The sequence below is a fragment of the Belonocnema kinseyi genome, chromosome 7, assembly GCF_010883055.1.
Source record: "Belonocnema kinseyi isolate 2016_QV_RU_SX_M_011 chromosome 7, B_treatae_v1, whole genome shotgun sequence".
NCBI lineage: Eukaryota > Metazoa > Arthropoda > Insecta > Hymenoptera > Cynipidae > Belonocnema > Belonocnema kinseyi.
The window spans coordinates 112,053,528-112,070,196 of record NC_046663.1 but is presented as its reverse complement, the minus strand read 5'-3'; the positions used below and the strand labels follow the sequence as shown (position 1 = coordinate 112,070,196).

The 16,669-nt window shown below is 34.7% G+C and overlaps 1 protein-coding gene across 5 annotated transcripts in view; it reads left to right on the top strand.

The window, feature by feature from the left end:
• The window catches only part of LOC117176768 (carbohydrate sulfotransferase 4-like), a 69,725-nt gene that overhangs the window by 8,277 nt on the left and 44,779 nt on the right, over nucleotides 1-16,669 (top strand). Inside the window, exon 1 of one of the 5 annotated variants that reach the window (XM_033367060.1) lies at nucleotides 8,741-8,796. The exons of the other annotated variants lie outside the window; for them this stretch is intronic. The gene's annotated coding sequence lies outside the window, so the exon portion shown is untranslated. Of the gene's footprint in view, nucleotides 1-8,740; nucleotides 8,797-16,669 lie in introns of those variants that run through there. 5 annotated transcript variants of the gene reach the window in all.

The following is a 16,669-nucleotide window of genomic DNA, read 5'->3' as shown; positions in this document are numbered from 1 at the left end:
TTGAAAATTAAAATTCGAAAATTTTTTCTAAAGCCTCCAGGGGGCTTCGTTTTCGCACGAAAAAATTTTATGTGCCCTTATTGCATCCGGACCCACAATTATAGAAATTAAAAAATTGTTGTTCTTCAAAAATAAATAATATTTATATATGAAAAACACAGTGATCAAACATTTGTATCAAATAAATTTGTTATCAATGTTTAAACTGTATGGAAATTATTTCTTGAATTTTAAGTAACAATAATTGTATAAAAATTATATAAAGAAATTAGTTTAAAGACTGTTCACATTTTAAAATAAAATTGATTATTCAGAAATACATTCTTTTTAATTATTGTTATTTAACATTTTTTCAAATTATTTTATACAGTTTTGAACATCAAAGAAATTTCTCTGATAAAATTATTTGTTTATTTCATTAAAAAAAATAATATTCAACAAAACAATTTTTTCGATTCTTTAAATTCTGGAATTGTTTGGTTCGGCCATTTTATAATTCGGTAATTTTCTGTGGAAAATTTTGTTCTTATGGAATTTTCAAAAATAGGGCAATATTCTATACTGTAGTAGATTTTATTATTCAGGAATTTTTCCATTCGGGGTTTTTATATTTCGGCAATTTTATAATTTTTGGAATTTTATTTTTCGGGATTTTTCGGTCGTCCGCTAATAAATTGCCAAGTTCAAACTTTGAAACAAAATTTAATGCACCAATCACACCGGCTAGAAATTCGTTTTAGTGTTTTTTGTATATATTTACAGCTCAGTTTGAAAGGGTTCAAAATTTTTTGGAAGATTCAAAAATATAATAATTTAGCCCATTTGTAGATGCTGATCAATCATGAAAAATATTTTAAAGATTGGAGAGGTTTAATATTTTTGGTTCAATTTTACTATGCCTTACCGACGGTTACGCAATTTTTTTAAACATTTGCATCTATTTTTCATACAACAAGATTTTTCTTCACATTGAAATCTTTTACCTTAGAAAGAAATACATATCTTTATCTGATAATAGATTATACATATGACTCAAAATTAATTTTTCTTCGTTTCTATCACAGATGCTGTAGGCCTGATAGTGTATGCTTATGACCGTATTCGAAAGCGCCATTAATTGTAACTACAGTAGATATTATCAAATCGAAATTATCTTGGCTTCGCGGAAATAATTTTCTCTAGAAGTTAAAAAGATACTTTGTTAATTCAAATGTATATTTAATACTTTTGATACATTTTTTCGGAATAAATGTGCATTTATTTTTCTTAACTTTATCTGCTTGAGCTTCATATAATCATCAATATTTTAATCTATAGTACTGTACTTCTGATTGAAAAACTCGAATTATTTCACACAAAGCAAAATTTATTGGATTATTGACATAAACTATTGTATTAATGATGCGGAATTCAAAAGCACTGGCACTTTTGATTCAAGAGTACTTTTTTCTCAGTATAGTTCTCTTTTCGTTTTAACGTTTTAGATCAAGCCCGCTAAGTCAGTACAATAAGCAACTTTATGGGATGTTTCAGAAACCTAATCAGCTTTAACATGGATAAAATCAAACATCCTACAACGAAAATATTTATTCACGCAATGGCTTTAGGTCGATAGCTTTAGGTCGATAGCTTTTTCTTTAGATGATACTCAACAATCTTCGAATTCTTCGTAGCCACACGAATAGCTGCAGTGATTCCAATAACTTTCTTCTAACTAAGGTGGCAGCTAGTTTTAATTTTTTTAAAGTCTTCTGCAGAAAGGAGTGAATGTTTCAGTGAATTTTCAGATAATTTTTTGCCCATTGTGACCAGAAGAGACTGACTACCTCAAGCTTGAGGGGATTTATTACAGTTATAAAAATTAATGTAAGATTCTGTTCGCAATTTTGAATTTTCTGGTCTGATTTCTTGCATACGTCATCTAAATATTAGTCTCTCGGATTGGACAAAGCCGGTTTTTGGATAAAATGTTTACATTTGGTTTAATAATGAAATTGGACAGAAAAATAGAGAAAAATTGCTGTGACGCTCAGTGTAGCCTGAGTGGATTCTCGCAAAACTCTCCATCCATCCTCGTTAAACTCACGAGGTAGACTCCATGGAGCGCATTGAATTGCTCGTAAATAATTCCCCTTTCATTTTTATGTGATGCAGACCAGTTACAAAAACTGAAATCAGGACCCTTTCAGAAAACTTGACATCTACTCCCTCAATCTCAATAATGAGCATTCAATTAAAAAGTACTGATTAAGAATTATTATTAACTTCAAATAATAAGCCTTAATGAATTATCAGTTTTCTAGTTAATCTTGTGAAAAAATCTTACTAAAGCAGTTAGTAAACGACTTCTCTCGATAAAAATTATCATTTTAATTTTGTTCACTTGAATTTCAAATAATGAACATTGAGATAAGATGAAGATGTTCATATTTGATGTAGACGAAAAATTAGGTTAACGATGTAAGTGGTAAATACTTTATACATATGTAAACGGGCAAAATTATTACAATTTATGTTATTTACACATGTAACAGCATCCTTGAATTGCAGATTTTCACATCTTTGTGTTCGGTAAATATCACTTCGCGAATTATCAAGTTCGAATCCAAGTTTTGGGAAAATGTTGTGATTAACATGAAACACCGAATTTCGGTAATGACTCCACCTATCCGAAAATTATTCATAAAAAATTTGTATGAGTTTTCACTCTTTTTGTAAGAGCAACTTTTGTCCATTCATGTTTTTCATAGCTTGTGTCATTTCTCCAAATATTTCACTGTTTTTATTTAGAAAGTTTTTTACGATTCAAACAAAAACTGAACATCCTATCGAAATATACACTGTAAAAAAATCAATTGAATTTTACATCCCTGGTGGATGTAAATAAAAGGAGCCTCGTGTATCGGAGTAACTTTACATAAAATTTTAAGAATCCACCTAGCGACGAATTTCACAGTTGCATCTGTTGTAATATTTCAATTCGGCCGATAATTTTACACACGAAAATGTAAAATTCATTATGTGAAAGAATAAAATAAAATAAAGTTTATTAGGGCGACAGGTTTCGAATACTCGAAAATCAAACTTCGTACAATTTAATGGAGATTGAAGAAACACAAGACGGACACGTTACCACCTACCTAAAACACATTAGATACCGTTCAATGTTTATGTTTATGACTAATTAATTTTGCCAGATTAGGAATAGACAGAGAAGAATCGTTAGAAATAATTATTGGTTCAAATTTTATTTAAAGTATAGAATACTTGGCAGACTAAGACCACTTTTGAGAACCACACAAATCACTCATATATATATATATATATATATATATATATAGACATTTTTGTAAGATGTAATATTTTATGTCTGTATAGAGTTAATCACTTTAATGATCTGAAAAGATCGGACAACGATCTGTCGCGATTCACTGCCCGCCTCGTGAGTGGTAACTGCACAATGAAAAGAAAAAAAAATAAGTGCTTAATCGAGTATTTGTCAACAACGCAAATGCCGCCCGCCGTAAAGAAACAGTATAAATATAACAAAAATTTAATAGTCTTAGCCCCCCGGCATAATCCACTAAATTTACAGAATGATTTCTTATAAATCTAATTAATAATAGTCGTTCAGATTTCGTTTATTTCTTTCGCTCTTACTGGTAACAGACAAATCTGAGTAATCGGACATTCGTATTCCGAACTGGCAGTTTTCACGCGAACAGAACGTACTAAATCGTTTAAAAGAGGGGCAATAGGACGGGAATTGAGGAAAGCTTCTATATGAGTAAGAAGGGTATAAAACTCTTCGTATGTAAGAGTATGTGCACCTACAATTCTTTTCAGATGGTGTTTAAAACTCTTAATTCCAGCCTCCCATAAACCCCCGAAACGAGGAGCGGAAGGAGGTATGAAATGCCAAGAAGTACCTTGAATTGCGAACTCATTATGAAAATTAGCATCCAGGCTAAGATTCCAAAGACAATTTTTTAATTCCCGGTCAGCACCGTGAAATGTCGTACCATCATCACTGTACAAGTGTACAGGTCTTCCTCGCCTTGAAGTAAATCGCTGAAAGGCGGCGAGAAAAGCGGCAGATGAATAATCAGAAACGAGTTCTAAATGGACAGCTCGCATACAACAACAGACGAAAAGCGCAACTTAAGTTTTGTAACTCTTTCTGCCACGACCGGAGGCAAAACGAACATTAAATGGGCCTGCATAGCCCACGCCAGAATGTGTGAATGGACGATTTGGGGTTACTCTAAATTCAGGTAAGTCCCCCCATAAGTTTTTGAGATAAAGCTGCTCTCTCACGTGTGCATTCCAGGCAACCTTTGATCAGTCGTTTAACCAAAGAGCGAGCTCCTAAAATCCAGTAACGCTGTCTGAGCGTATGTAAAGGTAATTGCTGACCACCGTGTAAAGATCGAAGGTGAGCATGCGTGGCGATAAGCTCACTTATGTGGTGACGCGGCAAAATGATAGGATGCTTCTCATCAAAACTTATAGGAGCATGCCGTAGTCTTCCACCTAACCTTAAAAGATTGTTGGAATCCAAAAATGGATTCAAATTTTTTAATGGTGAGTTTTTTGGAACCACCCTATCTTCTTCGTTTAAAGCTTTTATCTCCTTAGAAAAGGAATTTGCCTGGACAAATTTAATCCAAAATATAACAGCTTGTTGGATTTCAATCGCATTAAGAGACATGGTTGAAAATTTAGGTTTAGGCTTATTAAGTTTTGAGTTTTGAACACACAGGCATCAATAAACCTTTTACAATAGGCAGTTACGCGAAGCAATCTTAGCCAAGAGGAGAATTCAAGCATCAAGTTAAATGGACTTTTGATCACACTCAAAACATGATGACTCTCTAGTGGCCGCTGTTCTAAATTTGATTGCGCGGGGGGTGCGTGGCGATATTGAGGCCGTTTTGAGGAATGCAAAGTTAACCAAGGACCTTGTCGCCATGAGGAATGCCTTATCAATTTTTTGGGCGTGAGTCCCCGTGTAGCGCCGTCGGCTGGATTATCTTTAGTAGAAATGTATCGTCATTTCGCGCGAAGTGCCAGCTTATGAATTAGGGAAACTCTATTGGCAAAAAACACAGGCCAATTGGAAAGGTGTTTTCCTAGGCAAGCCAAAACTGTTACGGAATCAGTGTGACAGTGAACAAGTATTTTATCCAATGACATAGTTTCCATGACAAACTTAAGTGTCTTAGTTAGCAACGCAGCTCCACATAACTTCAAACGAGGAATTGATACATAATCAACAGGAGCTACTTTAGATTTAGCCATTAGTAGGCAAACATGAGCCTGTTTTAAATCTTCACTAAGAATTCTAATGTAAACGGAAGCTGAATAAGCTTTTGACGAAGCGTCAGAAAAGCTATGAAGCTCGAATTCAGAGTCTGCCTGCCGTTGTCGTGTCCATCTGGGGACTTTAAATGCTTCTAATTTTTCCAGAGAACCATGATAATTTAACCATTGAATTTTAAGATCATCAGGCAGTCTGTCGTCCCAGTCGAGTTTACGCAGCCAAAGTTCTTGCATTAAAATTTTTGCCACTATTATAACTGGAGTTATCCAACCCATAGGATCATTCAACTTAGCTATTAATGAAAGAACAATCCGTTTTGTTGGATTTTCGACTTAAGAAGTCACTTTAAAAAGGAATGAATCGGACTTACGATCCCAAAATATACCTAGAACCTTCAGCTGAGCATCCTCCGCTAACGGAAATTCGATAGCACGTTCGTGTTCTCCCGAGGGACAATCTTCCGATAGTTCGGGTTCATTTGCGGCCCATTTTCGCAAATGGAAACCGCCAGCTTCTAATAACAGTGTTACTTGAACTCGCGCCTGTTTAGCCTCAATCTATCTGCACCAAACAAAGCATCATCGACATAAATATTATTTTCTAATATCGTTTGGGGTAAAGGAAATCTATTTCTTTCATCATAAGCTAACTACTTAACCACTTTGTTAACCAAAAAAGGAGCACAGGCAGTACCGTACGTAATGGTTACAAGTCTATAAGCGACGAGCCTTTTATCAGGAAAAATCCAGACAATTCTTTGATAGTTGCAATCCCGAGGGTCAATTGGAATTTTTCTAAACATTTTTTCAATGTCAGCCATATAAACAAAGTGATGTGATCTCCAATTCATAATGATTGAAACCAAATCATTGAGAATCTTGGGACCGATGTGTAGATGAGAATTCAAGGAAGAATTATTAGAAGTTAAACTGGAAGCGTTGAAAACAACCCTCAACTTAGTAGTGGAACTACTTTCTCTTAAGATAGGGTGATGAGGCAAATACACAGTTTGTGGAAAACTATCCAATTTGTTATAGTATTATATAGATGGCGTTAGTAACCAGAGATAGACAGAGACGTATGAGGGGAGGGGGAGTAACCAAGATGGCAGAGCAGTGATGACTATGTAATGTGTTCTCTAATAAACTTATGTACTAGTAATTGTGTATATTATTATTACTAGTATAACACAATTCTTTTTCTTGAAGAAGTTCCATCTGTCCAAGGCTTTCATATTCTGATAAGAAACTGGAGTACTGTAACAATAATTTCGATTTCTCTGATAAACGACGAATCACTTTATTCAAAACGATTTTAGCTCTCTTCAGGGATGCACCTATTTTTATGGGAGGACCGTTTTTAAAAGGTAAGCGTATCATGTAACGACCATCTTTTGTTCGTCGGTAATTCGTGGCGAAAGGCTTATCACAAAACATTTCGTCATCTGTCAAAGTATTTTTAAAGGGAACTTTCTCCAACTCCCAGAGCCTAGTTAAGTCTTCATGCAAGACTTCTGCTGAAATAGCCTGATGTGCTGTAACTGGAATGTTAGTTTCCATTTTATTTGTGACTGAAACCGGCTCAGATAATATCCAAACAAAAACGGTGCTTTGCGCAGTAAGAGAACCCAATATACCCTGTTGGAGACTAGGAAATAAACATGAGCCATATTTATCGGCTCCTAAAATCAAATAAACTTGATGGGAGCTAAAGGGATTTGGATCTGCTAAACCTAACTCTTTTAATTGATCTTCATTCCCCACGTTAGATCTTACAGGAGGAGTATATGATGTAAGGTGTAATAATATTAAAGCTTGGATGTAGACTTTAGGACAGTTCTTTTGTGTAGGAATTAAATTAAATTCTGCTAACTTTCTTGAAGAACCAATATTAACTCCTCCAACCTCATATACTACTGCTTCAACCTTTCTGTAGCGTGGACTTAATATTTTCATTGCTCTCTCGGTAATAAAACAACATTCAGATCCTTGGTCCAGCAATACTTTAAATCTGTGACTTCTTCCATTTTCAGCACTTTCAAATACTTTGAGCTAGAAGTAGCATTGTGGCTCCTAACTCCCGATTGTTTTGAAGTCCTACTCTTTTCCTGAGAACTTGCACCAGGTTTTGAAGCTTTAATAGCCTCCAAAATACGTATGCGAGTTTCCAGAAATGAGTGAAGTTGTTGATAAGTAGGATAATCAGTGCCAGAAGCAATATGCATCTCCCATTCCTTGAGAGTACCAATATGAAACTTTTTAACCATCATAAAAACAAGTAAATCACTCCAATGTTCTGTTGAGCGTTTAAGATATTTGAGAGCCGCCAATGACTCATTTGTTTTATCACGTAAGTTTTTCAAGTCTTCCAGAATATTATTCGACACATTAGGAAGATTGATAAAGGCTTGTAAATGAGTTGAGATCAAAGCTCTTTTGTTGACAAATCTGGTCTTTAGCGACTCTCAAGTGGAGATAAAGTTAGCATTAGTTATCGAAACATGTCTGAAAAAACCTTCAGCTTCGCCCTTTAAGGACAATTTCAAATAGTGTAGTCTTGTTACACTTGACAAGGAATCGTTTTGAATTATTAAAGCATTAAATAAATCGCGGAAATTCTCCCAGTCCTTGCAGTCTCCTGAAAACTCCGGTAAAGTGATTTGAGGAGGTTTAACAGGCAAGGAATCAGGACGAATAATTTGAGACTGATTTAAACTTTCATTAGCCTTAGTCTGAGGAGTAAGCAAGACCAATTGATGATATAAAAAATTTCGCGCATTGAGATAAGCATCTTCAATAGCGAGATACTTAGACTTTGTGAAATATTCCAATTTCTCACGCTCAGCCGACGTATTTCCAGCTTTAATATCCAGATGCACGGTTTCACAACACTTCCAGCGTTGGTCAAGAAGTTTTATCCGGGATTTGACAGTAGCCACTGTTAGATTGGCTTTTCCAATTTTCTTAAAATTGGTTTCAGTGCGTAGAATCGCCTGAGAAATCTCTGATAACTCATATAATAATGGATCCATTTTAACAAAAGAAGCAATTTAAATTGACAATTGCTGATAATTCAGATAAAATTGAAAAGTCTTAATTTTCAAACTAAAGAACTTATTTACTTTAGTTTTAAAGTACTCTGACAATGCGAGCAAATTTGAGTGTGCGAGAGCATAATTATTAATAAAATGTCAATAAATCATCACTGAAATACTACGGTCTGAATTATTATTATTTTGTTTGTTAGAGCGAGTCTCTCTCATCATGGGTAAATTAAAGTTGTCATCTTACCACTGGAGAAGGTTAGAAATCGATGAAATCTAAAATTAAATGTGTTGAAAATTATCAAAATATCAGCTGGCAAACTTGTTATTTCTTCATTCAGGTGAAGAATAATGAAAGACCGATCCAGTGAAGAATGACAGCATGAAAGAGTACAGCACAGAGTGTTTGGAGAAGGACGACTGCCTTACAGTAAGTGCGAAGATATTGTCACCAGCTTATATCCTTGCTATGTGACCTTAAGCCGTCATATTTTCCACCTACTTCCTGTGCTTTCACTTAATAAAATTTCTCACTTTGGTCTTTTCTGTATTAATTTTACACTTTTGAATGTTTTTTCACGATCTTCTATCCAGCTCGAAGGACCATTTTGTTTAATGTTTATGTTTATGACTAATTAATTTTTCCAGATCAGGAATGGGTAGAGAAGAATCGTTATAAATAATTAATAGTTTAAGTTTTATTTAAAGTATAGATTGCTTGGCAGACTAAGACCATTTTTGAGAACCACACAAATCACTCACTCGATATAGACATTTTTGTAAGATGTAATATTTAATGTCTTTATTGAGTTAATCACTTTAATGATCCGAAAAGATCGGACAACGATCTGTCGCGATTCACCGCTGCTCGCACACTGTTTTTCTCAAGCGAAAAGGCTATCATCACACACCCAAACTGAGAAATCTCGTGACTTTAAATATTCCTTTAAATAATAAGGAAAATAAAAATAACTTAGACATAGGCGATGCCGATAAATTGAATAATTTTCAATCGCAGAATATCTCATAAAGACGAAACATCACAACTTTAAACAGATACTGTGGATATTTTTAAGATGTTTAAATATTCAGTAACAAAAATATGAAATATACGTTTTGAATAACCGCATTTTTCCGTTCCAATAGCAGAAGGTGTAAAAGGACAAATAGAAATAACTCGAATTCGATCTATTTTTATGTGAAAGTTTCGGAAAATTACATATTGTATCATTGTAAATATCACACACTACACTGTGTGATTTTACAAAAATATGTGAAATGGCAACCTCTAGCGATGTAAAGAAAAGGACCCTCGAACAGCAGTGTAATATTGCACACTCGATAGAAGTAAAGTTACACATTCCCTCGTACGAACTTTACATTCAGAAGGGATTGAAAATTACATCGAGATTTTTAATTTGACCAAAGATTTTTAATTTTACCCTGGCGGAAACTGTAAGATTTTTGATTTATAAGTCATTGCAAATTTAGAATAATCAATCAAATAATATGTGAATACGGAAGCGCCTCTCGTTTTCGTTGTTTGTCGATGACTTCATCCTCTAATTTTGAAGCATTTTTATTTTTTGACAGCTTTCACATAAAAATAGGTCTAATTTGAGCTATTTCTATTTTTCCTTTTACACCTTCTGCTATTGGTACGGAAAAAATGCGGTTATTCAAAACGTATATTTCATATTTTTGTTACGGAATATTAAAACATCAAAAAAATACCCATAGTATGTAATGTGTTTTAGGTAGGTGGTAACGTGCCCGGCTTGTGTTTCTTTAATCTCTATGAAATTGTACGAAGTTTGAGCTTCGAGTGTTTGAAACCTGTAGCCCCAATAGATTTTATTTCATTTTATTCTTTCACATAATGAATTTTACATTTCCATGTGTAAAATTATCTGCCGTATTGGAATATCACAACAGATGCAATTGTGAAATTCACCGCTAGGTGGATTCTTACAATTTTTCGTAAGTTTACTCCGATACACAAGGATCCTTGTGTTTATATTCACCAAAAATGTAAAATTCAATAGATTTTTTTTACAGTGTAATCAATGACATATTTGTAGCTGTTTTTTTATGAATAGCTTTGGTCTGGTATACATCTTATGGTGCACAATTGTACTTCATTCATTTTCATTTTCGTATCTTGGGCAGTCTTACCGCAAAGTAGAATTTTTTATTATTTTTTGTGCGACCAATATTGTATTGTGGATGTTTCTAAAAAATTCAAAAAGTTGTTGCGATAATCTTTTACGGATTTCAAACAACGACGTAATTTTTATCGAAAAAAAGTCATAAGGATAAATCGATCGATTTTCCGAGTCCAATATTATATTTTTTAATTTTTAATGCTGTTTTTACAATTGACTCAAAAAGTTCGAATCAGATAAAACAGTGATTAAATACCAAGTTTTGACGTCTTCTTGGGGTTCACAATTTTAGTTGATTAATTTTCTAGTTACTACTTCCTCAATCTAAATAATAAGTATTCAATTAAATATTACTGATTAAGAAAGTTATCATAGTTAGAACCCTACTACTACAAGATTATCCTAATAATTTTTTGAATTTTTTCGAAAAGTCGAAAATTGATGTTTTGATTGCACAAAAGATGATGAAAAATAAAAAATTCAATTATGTCGTCAAATTGTGGAACCCAAGAAGATGTAAAAGTTTTTTATTTCGGTGAAAACAACGTTGTTACGGTCGTTACGGTCGCACAAAAAATAATGAAAAATCGAAAATTCTACTTTGTGGTAAAACTGCCCAAGATACGGAAAGGAAAATGAATCAGGTACAATTGTGCACCATAAAAAGATGTGCAAGACAAAAGTTGTCCATAAAAAAAGAGCTACAAATATTTTATTGATTATATTTTGATATGATGCGCAGTTTCTGTTTGAATCGTAAAAAACTTTCTAAATAAAAAAAGTGCAATTTTTGGAGAATTTACATCAGCTATGAAAAACATGAATGGACAAAAGTTGCTCTTACAAAAAGAGTGAAAACTCATACAAATTTGTTATGAATGATTTTTGGATAGGACGCTTATTTTTTGGTTTCTTCGTAAAAACTAACATTTTAAATAAAATTAAAAATGTTTAAAAAATGCCACAAGAGCTGAAATAAAAATTTTAAAAGAGTGAATAAAGTGCTCAGAAAATGAGAATAAAATGGGCCGCGGATTTTCAAGTATAAATGATCATGCATTAAAAAGATTATGTGAAAATTATAGAAAGATTGAAGGCCTACCTGCAATGAAAGTAGGTGGAGTCATTACCAGAATTCGGTGTTTCTTTTTAATCACAATATTTCCCTAAAACCTCGATTCGAACTTGGAATTTCGTGAAGTGATCTTTACCGAACACAAAAGTGTGAAAATCTGCAATTCCAGGATGCTGTTACATGCGTAAAAAACATACATTGTAGTAATTTTGCCCGTTTATATATGCATAAAATATTTACCACTCATATGTTTAACCTCATGTTTTGTTTGACTTAAATATGAACAGCTTCATCTTATCTCAATGTCCATTATTTGGCATTCAAGTGTACAAAATTAACTTTTTAACTTCGGCAAGGGGTGCACTTTTGTATATAGTTCAATGTTTCCATTATTATTACAAATATTAACCGATTTTCATTAATCTTTTTTTCAATTTCCTCAAATTATGCCAATAAACTAATGCTGCTAATTACAATTGAATCAAGCAATATCTACCTGATTTCAGTTTTTGTAACTGGCCTGCATTTCATGATAATAAAAGGGACCATTATTTACGAACAATTTAATGCGCTCCATGGATTCTGCCTCGGTAGTTTCACGAGCGTCGATGGAAAGTGTTGCGAGAATCCACACATGCTACACTGAGCGTCACTGCAATTTATCTCTATTGTTCTTTCCAATTCGATTCTTAAACCAAATGTAAACATTTGATCAAAAACCGGCTTCATCTAGGCCGAGAGAATAATATTTACATGACGTTTGCAAGAAATCAGTCAGAAATATTAAAAATTGCGGACAAAATCTTACATTCCTTTTTATAACCCTAATAAATCCCCTTAAATCAGTTGTAGTACCACCTTCTTTCCGTCTTCTGCTCTGTCCATCTTTCGTCTTTGCAGCGTCGAAGCCACTTATTGGTAATTGTTTTGGATTGCCTTGAGGCTTAGATTGCACAGAAGTCATTGGATTTGTAAAATAAGTACACGAGCACGTTTTGGTTGACCAGTCTATTTCGCCATATTGAAAAATCTGACCTTACAATTTTAAGTCGGTAAAGTAGATACGTAAAATACAGAAACTGTTCGATCGATACATCAAACTAATTTAAACTGTGAAACGTAACATACTCCCCCGGGCTGTAAAGCACTTTCTTTTAAATAGAATATTGTAGATACCAGTAATAATTGGCACTACATTGAAAAAGGCTTACAAGCTTTTGAGAAGAATATGATATAATACATTATGTAAATGATGAGATAAATTGAAAAGAAAAATTAATATAATATTCTTGTGGACAATTCTCTTTAAACATTGAAATTGGTAGCAGAATTAATCGCAAATGGGAAGAGGACATAATTTGGTGAATGATTGACGAGCTATGCCTTTAGAAGTTTTAACAGATGCAATGTAAGCTATTCCATCCTTTCCAGGATGGACCTCAGTTATCCTTCCTAATTTCCAGGCTGATGGAGGCAAATTGTCATCTTTTATGAGGACAAGAGTATTCTTGTTTAGTTCTGGAAAAGGCTCCTGCCATTTGATCCTCCTTTGAAGCTCTGATATGTATTCTTTGCTTCAACGTTTCCACAGGTGCTGCTGAAACTGTTGAATTCGTTGCCAGTTTGATAGTCTTCCTTGATTCACGTGTGACAAATCAGGATCAGCTAAGGAAGAAAACGTTCGTCCAATTAGAAAGTGGGCTGGAGTGATAGGACTTAAGTCGTTGGGATCACTAGATAAGGGTTTTAAAGGCCGGGAGTTGAGTATTGCCTCGATTTGAGTAAGCAAAGTTGCAAACTCTTCAAACGCTAAAATTGCCTCTCCAGCTACTCTTTTTAGATGGTGTTTAACTGATTTTATTCCGACTTCCCAAATCCCTCCGAAGTAGGGTGTGTAAACCGGAATGAAGTGCCTTTGAATTCCGGTGTGAGCAATCGATTCATTTAGCGAGTCGCATTCTTGAAGCAGAAAATCGCCTAAACGTTTTAACTCGTTATTCGCGCCAACAAAGTTAATGCCATTGTTTGAGTGTTTATTTGCTGGTTTCCCACGACGCGATACGAAGCGCCGCAAAGCAGCCAGGAAAGCATCAGTTGTAGAGTCCGAGACTAACTCTAAATGCAATGCTTTGGTTGAGAAGCAAACGAAAAGGCAGACGTAGGCTTTAGTTACCTTGCGACCTCGCCCTTTTCTGTCCTTTACTGAAAATGGACCGACATAGTCAACACCTGCATTGAAAAATGGAGGTGATTCAGAAATACGAGTTGACGGAAGTTTACCCATCATTAGAGTGATCGACTTTGGTTGCATTCTGGAGCATCTTATGCAGTCACGAATAATTTTTCTAGCTAAATTGCGCCCTCCTATGGGCCAAAAGGTTTCTCCAATACTTGATAATAATAGTGGAGGTTGCGCGTGAAATAGTTTAACATGTTCATGTTGAAATAGCAACTTAGTAAAGGTATGATGCGAGTGAAAAAGTGTCGGGTACTTTTTGTCTATTTTGAAATTCGAATTCGCTAACCTGCCACCCACTCTTAACATATCGTTTTCATCTAAAAAAGGAGCTAATGATTTCAATCCCTTCTTTCTAACGATTATTTCCCCATTTTTTAATGCATTGATTTCTGTTTGAAAGGAAGCTTGTTGAGCTAGTTTAGCAAGATCAAGCAATGATTCCCGTAGCTCTTTAGTATTGAGAGGTCCAGTTATTTTTCTCTCTTTTAGTTTGCAATTTTTTGAAAACCTGTTGCTGTATGCGGTTAGTCTAATTAAGGTAGAAAACCTTTTAAATTGTTGAATTATTGAATCGTCTATGGGAATATTTTGCTTGTTTTCTTTTGTAATCTTGAACGTGTTTTTTGTGTCAGATAATTCGAGAATTTGAGACTCTAAAATTGGCCATTCAAACCTATCTTTGTAAAAAAAATGCGGTCCTGACCACCAGAGCTCTGAGCTGGATGTTTGATCAAGGTTTATGCCCCGAGATAAGAGATCAGCTGGATTTTGTTTAGTTGGCACATGCCGCCAAAGTTCGATATTTGTTAGTTTTCGAATTTGCGAAACTCGATTTAAAACAAAAACATCTCCCACCTTTTCTGGTTGTTTTTTGAACCAGTCCTGAACAATGGATGAGTCAGTCCAATAATTACTACCATGTACAGGTGTGTCGAGTGCCAATTCTACTTTATGAAGTAATTTTGCAAGACAGACAACTCCGCAAAGCTCTAGTTTGGGAATAGTTTGAGTTTTTAGCGGAGAGACTTTTGATTTAGTACAAAGTAGTCTGATCACTACGTTGTCAAATTTATCCTGTGATCTAAAATAAACGCACCACCCGTATGCTTCTTGAGAAGCGTCTGAAAATCCGTGAAGCTCGATATTGATAGAATTTGAGCCAAAGACATATCGTGGAATTGACAGATCGTTTAGAGCTGGAAGTTGTCTTTTGTAATTAAACCATTGGTTGTGCAAATTGTAGGGTAGTGTGTCATCCCATGCAAGCTTTTCTAGCCATAATTTCTGCAACAAGATTTTTACAATTATAATGCAAGGACTTAGTAGGCCAAGGGGATCAAAAATTTGAGATATCTCTGAGAGAATTTGTCGCTTTGTTACCCTTGTATTTTGTGAGGTATTCGTTGAATATTTGAGAGTGTCAAGATTGGTTTGCCAAAAAAGCCCTAGAGTTTTGATTTGTTTATCAGAAGAAAGATTTACCAAGTAAGGAGCTTCTTGAGGATCTACTATATCATTGATTATTCCAGGATTATTAGACACCCATTTTCGAATGTTAAAACAACCCGTGGATAAAATTGCCTTTAATCGTTTTGCTAGAGAGGCAATCTCTTGAATACTATCTGCTCCTGTTAGCAAGTCGTCTACGTAAAAATCTTGACGAATAATTTTTGCAATTTTAGGGTCGTTTTTTCACATTCATGCGCAAGATCTTTCACACATCTAATTGCCAAAAAGGAGGCTGCTGCTGTACCATATGTGACTGTTGCCAGCTCGTAAGTGTCAATGGGTTTGTTAACATCAAACCGCCAAAGAATTCTTTGTAGCGAATGCTGTTCAGGTGTGATTTGGAATTGGCGGTACATTTTCTTAATGTCGCCACCGATGACGAATTTGTGTTTACGAAATCTAAGGATAATAGAAAATATGTCGCTTTGTATGTTAGGACCTACGATTTGTAAGTCATTAAAGGATACACCTGAACTACTTTCCGCCGACCCATTGAAAACTACTCTGAGCTTGGTAGACTCGCTTTCTGGACGAACAATACAATGGTGCGGAAAATAATAAGAGGGAATCGGTTCGATTTTATTGTCCACTTTTTTCATGTGTTTCAGGTCAATGTATTCGTGGATAAATTTGGAGTAGTCTTCCCGCAGCTCGGTCTGCTTACCTAATCTCGATTATAAACTTAACAAACGACGTTTTGCAATTTCTTTTGAATCACCTAAGCATTGAGGATCTCTTTTTAGCGGAATTTTGACAATAAACCTTTCTTCATTATCATCGGGCATCGGACTTGCTAGCATCCAACCTAGCCGAGTTTTTTGGAGAATGAGACCTTCATTATTTAGCTTGATTTGACCAACACATATTAGTGACCAGAAAACAAAATTGCCTAGAAAAATATCAATCGTACCTGGTTTATCAAATTGAGGGTCTGCTAGTTTAATGTGCAGAGGAATTTTCAACTATTTTGCATTGAATTGAAGCTTAGGCACTGCTGATCGAATTTTTGAGACCACTAAACATGAAACCCGAATTTTGTAAGAGCTAGTTTGAGATTGCATTTCGATTTCACATTTGTGTTTTACGGATAAGGGGTTTTCGCTAATCGACCCTATATTAACATCAATGGGTGATTTTTTGAGCTTCAGTGCTTCGCAAAGATCATAAGTGATTAGATTGCATTGTGAACCTGAATCTAGTAGAAGACGAGCGGAACATTGTTCATTGTTAATGTTTTTGATAAATACTGATGCTGTAGAGAGAACACAATCATCAGGATTCGAGGTGATTGTGCTAGCGGAACATATGAGCTTTT